Source organism: Macrobrachium rosenbergii, chromosome 4, assembly GCF_040412425.1.
Source record: "Macrobrachium rosenbergii isolate ZJJX-2024 chromosome 4, ASM4041242v1, whole genome shotgun sequence".
In the NCBI taxonomy this organism is placed as follows: Eukaryota; Metazoa; Arthropoda; class Malacostraca; order Decapoda; family Palaemonidae; genus Macrobrachium; species Macrobrachium rosenbergii.
This window is the reverse complement of record NC_089744.1, coordinates 65,210,082-65,220,312: the sequence shown is the minus strand read 5'-3', so window position 1 is coordinate 65,220,312 and position 10,231 is coordinate 65,210,082.

Here is a 10,231-nt window from a genome sequence, read left to right as displayed (position 1 = left end):
AAAAAATGAGTCATTACGGTGGATGAGCTATATAGAATTTATGTGAATATTAGTGGCTGCTAAAAATGAGTGATCATGTGAACACAGCAGAACCCCATTAACTAAAGGTGATGGATCAGAGCGAAGGCCTATTGATTTAGGACTTATGTCTTCATTAGCGTCACGAGGGCCATTCGCTGGCTAATCAGGTTTCCACTGGATAGAATTTTGACTGATATAAATGGACAAGAATTTAACCGAGAGAAATATACAATGTATCGCGGTTTTAAAGTGAAGGGCTCCACTTATCTGGTGTTTCCATGGTATGCATTCCGTTGTTTGTTTGTTTTCTAATTTTATAGGCAACAGCAGTATGTCTTACTCACGGTATAAACGACACGATGAACTGAAATATATATGGGTTGGGATGACACTGTGCACCTTAGTTCATCTTAACGGGAGATCTTCCTGCTGTAGCTAGTTTTGTTTCCAAACTATTAAGGCTGGTTTCATTTCTAAGATATTAGTGATCTGTGAATAAGGGCCCGACGAAGAAAGGAGCTCTGGTCATGCTCTTGGGGCAAGTGGAACATTTGGGCATTTACTTTCTTCACTCGTGAGTACACGAAGCTGGCGGCCTTGATATATACTGAAAAGAATGAGGTCTACCTTTCAGGGAGGATGACAAGGGATTACAAGACAGAATTTGAGTAATTCCCAAACAGAGACAATCTCGGAGCCTCATCACGTCGCTTCCATCACCCACAAGCTGTTCACCTTGACGAAGGGCACGTGGGTATACATGGTACTAAATTTTATAACAGGCTCTGGACTTATTTCAGTTCATTATTGGTCAAGATGTATACACGCTTATGAATAAATCCAAAAATATCTTTGAAATGCCATGTAAGTCCTCAAAACAGAAGAGCCATTGTGAAAAAAGTAAAAAAAGGAGACAGTACATAAGTATAGTGAAATGCAGATAAAAGATCGACCAATCAAACAGAAAGGTGCATAGCTGAACCGTAGATGGGAAACAAACGCCAGAAAAATAAAGGCAAGGTGTCGAGGAGCTTTAAAGTAGTATTATAGACTGTTGATCAGACTTATGAGCACGAAAAACTTTACCACTGCCATGAAAACTGTTTCACAGCGCGACAAAAGGGCTTCAGTGGAATGAAAGGCTTGAGCAGTGAGGCAGTGGGTATAACCGACGCGGTCCTGGTCGTTTTAGGCAGTAAGTCACTTACGACCGTAACATCCAAAACATTGTAAGACGTTATGTTTATGGTATTTACTGTTATGTTTATGGTATTTACCGTTATTATTTTTATGTTTTACGTACATCCCCAGGGGCTGGTACTAAACACGGCGTCCATTTTGTACGTAAACGTGCTTACGGCCGAAACGACCCGAATGCTAACGATGCTCTGCCGACTGAAGAAGACTCATGCCCTTGAAACACAGGCCCCAAAGATATTTTTAATAGTTTACTTCTGAGATGTAGTGTCTGCTTGATGACAAGATAGGATGCCTTTCGACATAGCCTGGGAGCGGGGAGGGGGGAGCAATTAATAATTTTCATTATTTAGAAAAGGGAACTCCCACTTTGGGCAAAGAAAGATTCCGGAGACCACTGACATCTTGAGGTTATCTTTGGCCGTTTATATGCGCTCAAGATAAGTTGGATACCATCACAATATGCAACCAGCAACAGTGGCGACCGTGCCTGAGCGATGCAGCACTCGACTCACCGTTGTTAGGTCCATGGTTCGCTCCTGGCCTATCGCCTAACAGTCCACTCAGCTGACACTAACGTCTAGTGGAGTAAAATAAAAGGCGTGGGGCGTGCTTGGGGTTGTACTCATCGCCAACATCCTCCCACTCCGTAGGGGGTAGTGCCTACGGAGTGGGAGGATGTTGGCGATGAGTACACCACACGCAGTGCACTGTAGGCATTACTTAAGGTCTTTGCAGCGCCCCTCCGGCCCCTAGCTGCAAACCCTTTCATTCCTTTTGCTCTACTTCCATCCATATTCTTTCTTCCGTCTTACTTTCCATCCTCTTCTAACAATGTTTCATAGTGCAACTGCGAGGTTTTCCTGTTACACCGTTAAAACCTCTTTGCTCTCAATTTCACTTTCAGCGCGGAATGATGTCATAGGTCCCAGCGCTTGACCTTTGGCTTAAATTTTATATTCCAATTCAAGTTCCAACATCCTCCCTGTGGAAGTAAGCGTATGGTGAAAACACACTCGAACACACACACACACACACATATATATATATATATATATATATATATATATATATATATATATATATATATATATATATATATATATATATATATATATATATATATATATATATATTATAATATATGTGTGTGTGTGTGTTTTTATGAACTTTTCCTCAGCGGTTTTTAACGGCAGGAGAATCGTAAACTTTTTTTTTAAGGGATTACCTTGTGAATCTGTTTTTTGTGGTTGAAACATTGAAAGGCAAGGTTTGGACTGCTGGTGATCCTGAAAAGGGGATTAGAATTTACGAGACATCTAAAGCTCAAAATCTGACCATGTTACTAAAGAGGTAGATGAACCGAACGCACCTGCCGTAAACTTTTAATCTCTCTCTCTCTCTCTCTCTCTCTCTCTCTCTCTCTCTCTCTCTCTCTCTCTCTCTCTCTCTCTCTCTCCTCAGCATGACCCCTGTGACAGAGGGAGGTGAGAGCGAGGAGGTTCCTTGGGTGAGAGAGGATTCGGCAGACGACGTCCTCCATAAAAGTATAATCAGGATTAGTGTGGTTGAAACTGGCCATAGGGAGGGAGAAAGTAAGGATGGTAGGAGTATATATGGTTCGGGTATGGAAAAGACAAAATGAAAGAGCAAGTTTCAGGAAGATCCTGAATTTACCTATGCTTTAGAGAGGGAGACTGAAATGATGAATTATGTGTTCAGTTCCGAAGGAGAATGATTAATTAATGGGTCAGGTAGCAGAATTTTGTTTTTCTCTTTAGCCGACCTGCTTAAATGGTGAATTATGTATCCATTGGTTAGTCGACAGTGGGTCGCCTCCCTCCAGGGTGTAATGGTGGTTATGGCTATCAAACTCTATCGTTACTTAAAAAAAATGGCTTGTAATCGGATGGTTAAAGGATATACGGTGTATACATATAGTACTTTTCATTTTCAGGTTCTTTTTTCCATTATCTCAACGCATTTAATTTTCCCCCCCTCCTCCCCATTTTTGGTTTGCTGTCTAGCACGTAGTCGTCTGTTATCTTAAAAAAAATTCACACTAGCACAATCTCTCTTCGTGATGTCCTTTCATAATTCTAAATAAAAGAAGCATAAACCGCCTATTACGAACTAGATGTCGGTTCGTGTGATATACAGGAATACGAGTATGAATCCAATCTTGCCTTTTTGTTACAGTGTGACGGAGAACTCGCTCACTAAGGAGGCAGATGTGAAGACCCGTAAATACTGTCTAAAAGCAGCCTTTCTACCATATCTTCCAAAGGGAATAGGGATTTCACAACTTCAATAAACGTTGAATGATTGTGGAACAGCGAGAAATGGTTACTTCTCTTACTCTTACTTGGATATGTGCAGATTTTTTTTAAAGTAGTTCTTGATTTTAAACAGGTTCAAATACTTAATCACTGATTATTTTTCTAAGGCCAAGACAAACTTCTCAGTACAATTACTTTTAAAAAATGGGCGTTAAGAAAGGCACTTTTCACTGAAAAATCTTCAAAGGTTTAATTGCGACCTAACACCTTGCCAAATGATATTATGATAGGTGCTGAACTGTAGTGTGGTCGTTGCAGTGCGACAAGAAGGCTTGTATTAAATTGTTGCATAAATGGCAGTTGGAGGTCAATCCAGTGAGCTCATTGGAGGATAGAGGCTGTCTCGTAGTAGGCCATTAACCACTCTTCTGTGTGAAACGTAAGGTGTTGGGTCACAGAATTGGTAGTGCTACTCCTACTTTCCTCACAAAACTCCTCACCAACATCTTAGCAGCTGCCAACTGCACAGGTTTGAAAACACAGGCATAGATGGGAGGTTTTCTTCTTTATCAGAGTGGCCAATTTAAGAGTATGAGTTTTTGGGGTAAAGTCTCTGATAAAGGATGGTGTATGGAGACGTTTATGAGTGTGTGTGCGTGAGTGTGTACGTGTGTGTGTGTTTGTGTGATGTAAAAACAGTCGAATGATACGCAAATCGATAGATGCTGCTTGTGACAGACAAAGGAGAATATGAATAAGTAGCAAAATTAGAAATAGGTCATAATCCTGAGCCAAGATGGGGAATATTCAGAATTTAGGGTAGCCTAGGACTGTGCCTGAGAGTGTACTTTAGATTATCATAAAAAATTCCTTTCATCCTTTGTAAGTGGACTTTTCATGACATGTACCAACTACAATATTGTAAACCTACCGAGTTTCATTAGCTTCAGATTGACCCTCTCTTTTACTGTAGGCTTCTCTCACATTTCTCTCAAGAGTTTCGTGTGTGTGTGTGTGTGTGTGTGTGATTATAGTACTAGAATGATGGTTTCCTGGAATCTGTCTCGAAGAAAATACTACACTGGCCTGAAGGGGCACAGACTTGACATAAGGAATTAATTTTTGATAAAAAGTTTGAGAGAGCGAGAGGTTTCTTTACTAATTTTGTTGTATTATTTCATCAATTGTAATATATTGTTTAATAGCATCAACCCACCTATTACAGACAGATGTTTAATTAGTATTTTTTTGACAACCATGGACTGTTAAAGGTAATCTTAATACATTTCATACCCTGACTCTGTACACAATTCTACTTGCAAATGTTTTAAGGATACTATAACGTTCATTTTCTGAAGAGAACTAACGAAATATTCTCCATTCACTTCAAGAACCGTTACATCGTAGCATTAGTTACACATTTACCCATAACTCTAATCTATAACTCGACGAGGCATTCAGACAAAACGTGAATGATCGATTTGCCCCTCTGAATTTGTCTTTTTTTCACGAGATTAATTTGATATTGCTCTCCACTACTCTTCCTGACAAAACTGTTGAAAACCAAAAACTGTAAAAACGGACGACTGGAAAGCGAGTCTCGACTGCAGACATACACAGTTTGAGCACAGAGATAATTTAGTAAAATATATTAATTAAAATAAAAGAAGAAGAAGAAAAAGACAGTAGATGTGGTAGCTTCAGCTCAACATTTGTGCTGCCTGAAAATAATCCTGTGACGCGCCAGAGAAATAAACGTGTTGATCTTTCTGGGACAAACTTTCTGCTTGATATCTTCTGTTTTTCACATCGTGTTTATCAACCCTTACAAACCACCTAACCGATGGAATGTGTTGCCTTATAATACAGGAAGTCCATCGGTTGATTCACCTCCTTGACAGCCAAATCCAGGTTCATTAGTTCAATTCAGCTAAAAACTGATCGAAACTGCTGCTCGTTACTGAATAACATCATCTGCTTATCCATCTAACCCGTCAGTTGGATTAAAATACTCTAGTTTGCTTTGTTTTTTATGTGTATTTTTCCTTTGTAATGGTAATTAATATGAACAGCGCCTCTAGAAGTGTTTATGCTGTTATTTTGACTGTATCAAAAATTTACTGTGAAAGACATTTGATACCACCTATTGCTTTTCGGTTACATAGTGTCTGAAGGCTTACCAAGTATTTTATTGTCACCAACACTAATCGTTTTATTGAAAACTGCTCCACTCACCAGTGCAATAATTTCCTACGGTTTTCGAGAGTAAACTACTGTAGGTCACAAATTATGAAAAAGAAAGTATTCTATGAGAACCTACCAAACGGATGTTAACAACGAGTATTGAAGTATATTTTTGATTGAGGTTGCAAGCGAAAAATCATTGGTTAAGGTATCACTTACCTGAAGATATGGCAGAGTGCAGGATGGATAAACTCTGCAAAATTTTATCGGTAATTCATTCACAGTAAATCTGTTTGAACATTCATTCTCATTTCGGTGTATTGTTAAACTTAGATAACTGCCCTATATCTTGCTTTACAGTAACAATGGCCGGTCCTGCACTTTCGCACTCATATTCAATATTCCGGCCTTGTTTGTAATTGTGAGTTAATGTGAAAACCGGGATTTTTAGCTTCATCAAAGAAAGCACTTAATTTTTCCATTATGTATCTTTATGATGAAAAAGGCATATGCCACTGAGTTCAGCAAATAGGTATTTGATGGAGGGATTGGATTCATGGAATTTAGGCTGAAAAGCCAAGCACTGGGATAACCTCAGCCTTCAGTACCAAAGAAAGTGGAAGGAGGGAGTTGGAGTGGCTGGACAGCCACATAGACAGACGTAGAAAATAAATGAGATGAAATACAAGGGTCTGAAGATAGAACAGAGAATATTTCATTTTTACACTTAGTATAGTTAGAGATGCTGGACAGCAAGACTGAAGGAAAAGTAAGCGGAGTGCAGGTAATGTGAAAGGCTGAAAAGTGGTATCAGCTTGGGCCGAAGGGGCGCTACCAACACCCGTTAGATTGAATTTGATTTATGGTCACTACAGCTGGCATGACAACATCTATGTTACTGACACCGTAAACACCCTTTAGTAAAGCCTAAAGTCCACCGCGTAAGGCACCACTCACGTGGAAAATAATGAGGTATTCTTCAAGCCTCCCCAAGAGAAGCTCATAACTCTCCATAAATGAAAGGAATAACCAAAGGGAAAATTAGAGCTTCCCTTCCAAGTTAAATTTGCGCCTCTTTGCCCTATGATGAATGAATTCGTCCAGCAGCTATGATATTATCATAGATTTATCCATTTTTAGTATCAATAAAAGCAGAAGGAGGAACTGCGCCCTTGATTATCACCTGCTTTCTTTGTAATCACCACTGCCCTCTTCATGTGCGTCAGTCTTCTAGAAACCTCAACATAAATAGATCAGTGATTCCATGGCAGACAGGCAGTGACGAAGGACCTTAGTTTCTATGATGTCGTTTCGATCATGATAAAAGTCTGCAGAAAATAAAATAAGTAAAATTAATCTGGAAAGGACCCCTGCCATTGCTTTTAACCAAGGACTGACCAGTTATTTTCTTGGTGGTATTTACTCTCAGATAACTGCTTAACTACGTGCTGAAAGGGACAGTATTTTGTTTTTAAAAATTTTTTTTTTAAATAATATGGAATACATATTTAATTCTCAGTGTTCTCGGTAGCCTACATAAAAAAAGGCTCCCACGTGAAAGACCTCATAAATAAAAGTGGTAGCTGGCCTGTAGGTAATGAACACACACGACAATCACCTCTATATATATATATATATATATATATATATATATATATATATATATATATATATATATATATATATATATACATTGTTAGTTTAAGAAGACTTTCGTACCTACTGTGACGTCTCAGTCACATAAATTACTAGGTCATATACTGTCTGCTTAACAAAATGCCTTTACTTACTGACAGTTTTCGTTTTGTTCCGCGAATGACAAGCTATTTCCCCGTGTCAGTAAAATAGAGAATACAGCACCTCTTAAGTTGTATGTATCTTTGGCTATGCTTGTTTCTAAAATCATTCTGCTGTTTTCTTCCCCTAGATAAAATCTTCCAGTCTTCCATCAGATGCTCATCAGTTCTCGTTCTAGAGGTTTTAACTGTGAATGACTTTTCCATTCCCATTCGAAGACAATATCTTGCTTTCTCTGGAGGTTCATGCTCCTTTTGGAGTCTCCGTTGGGCATTTGTTATTCGTCGAACAGCCCCATAAATTATACATACTGCACGAGAATATAATAGAATTGTTCCTGTTGTTTCGTGGAAGAGGGAATTGGTCACAGGAAACTAGATTTGTTAATCGGAAATTTTTGCCTTATTGCCTAAAGTCATTGTGCGTGAGATAGCAGGAAATACAGTTTTTTCTTTTACTGGATCAAAAGAATTCTGTGTTCAAAAACATAAAGATAGATGTTTTTATTCACGGATTGTGAAAAAAACGAAAAGAATTAGATAAAACAAGTAATTTATATAAAGAAATTCATACAGAGGAAGGCTTAGTCATTCAGATTATTAGATTACTTGCCAAGTTATGAGACCAACAGAGAGGTAAGGAAAGGAGGAAACGTATCATAATTCTGGGAAATTTCTTAAGGAAATACTTCAACGATGTGATTTGTTTTGTGAGAAGAAAAAGCATTTCGGTATTCAGTGAGAACAGTATAAGTAGAAAGAACATTTGATCAACATAATGGGAAGCCCAGATGACAGACCTTCAAAGGTAAAGGAAAAGTTTATGACTGAAAAGGGTCACGGGTATACCGGGAAGGTGCTTATACAGTATTGCGTCACTTATCAACAGCAACCCAACATTCTGGTAGGACTGGAACAAATGAGTAAGATGTAGACGGAGGAAAAAAAAAAAGGGGGACTTAGTTTAACAAATAAAGTGGTATTCGATGCTAAAGTTAATAAAATTCTTTATAGAGTATGGATAATAAAAGGTTCCACGAAGTTCGGGAAAATGTACGATATTACATATCCATGCTTGCTTGTACTGTGTTGAAACGCAATCCTGTCGACTCGTAAATGAGCTGGGACACCATTATCATTCCTTTTCTCCTTTTCCTCTTCTGTTTTGTGTCATTTTATTCCCCAACAAAAGCAGACACAAGCAAGCGAGCAAAGTTCAGTGGCAGGCTAAGATTACCGATCGATTAATAGCTAAACAGTTAACAGAAAAGGGCCGTAATCAGCTGTTTTAGGCTGGGAGTAATAATGTTTTAAAATTTAAATCCTTCAAGTAGGCAACTGGGAATATATGGGGGAAAATCGTTATGCAAAACAAAAAAAGAACTATTTTGTTGATAGAATATCAAATCGTTTCATATATACATAGAGATATATAAGTTGTGGCTTGATTGTCTTTATTCTTCGAGTTGAGTGACAAGTGGGTAGGGCTACATTTCTTCGTTTCGTTGTTGCTGCTTAACCTTTATGATTTTATTCATATGATTTTAGAGCTTTATTTCCTATATCTGCGGTTTTCTCGCTGTGTCAAATTCTTAAAACATTTTTATGATTAAGATTCATTCTTAAAAACAAATAAGGGAAGTGTGACAAACATATTTAATTTAATTTTACCTGTTTGCAATGCCTCTTTGATATATTTATGTATTATTAAGCCATTTTATTTCGGTTATCTTTGAGGAATATTCTGTAAGCTTCATGTAAATTTCAAGGGAATATGTTGGATAAAAGTCTAAGGTTGCTTTGTGTCTGCTTTTTTTGTGTTTCATTAAGTTTTATGTTAGAATTCTATGTTACATGTGAATACACTTTATGTCAGTGTTTACATATTGTGACTCCACCCCAATTTTCGTCTCTGCAATAATTACTGTATGTATACTGAATATGAAATGAGCTGAATCATCTCTTTTCTGTGATGTTCTTGAAAAGCTTTTGCGTATCATCAAGTGCAAAAGCCTTAGGAAAACCCACTAATGTAATCATACACTTTCTTAGAACAAGCAGCAGCTCATATACCTTCCCCTTCCCCATCAGTCACTTTTACATTGCTTGCACTCTGTCGTTTCCTGCATATGAAAACTATTCACCTGCTCTCACAAGGTCTCCAACTCTTTTACCCAATGACTTCCGAATTAGACAGTCTTCCCAGGAACAACTTCCCTTACTTCCTCTTCAGAAGATCAGAATACGTCAAAAAAATCTAGCCCTTCTTTTTATCTGTATCCCCTTGGTCACATTGTCAGAATTATGTCTTCGTTCTTCATCCTTTCTTTTCTCCTTGCCCTTCTTGGCATCGTGTTCTCGAATGTAATCAGTTGTCTGTCCTGGGTATTTGGTGGGACTTAAGGTCTCACGTTATAGAATTGTTGCTGGACACAGAGTAACCTGCATCCGGGTTGTAAACCTTTGGCTAAAGGTCAGAATGTGGTTGCGTTGTATTGCAGTTATCTCCGAGTCTCTCTTGGCAAGGTATACATATATCCTGTAAGCTCCCATGCTGTGGAAAAATAACTATAATCAGAGGTTAAGCACGTTTTTCACACGTCCTCTTCAATGCCTAAACTGGCACTGTTCTTCCCTATCAAACCTGTTGCTCCTCATTGTAATTTCTCCAGCTAAACTCTTCAATACTCCTTACCGGTTATAATTAGAATACGAAGTCCCGCAAATCTTACAATCTCTTAAATAACCTTTCCT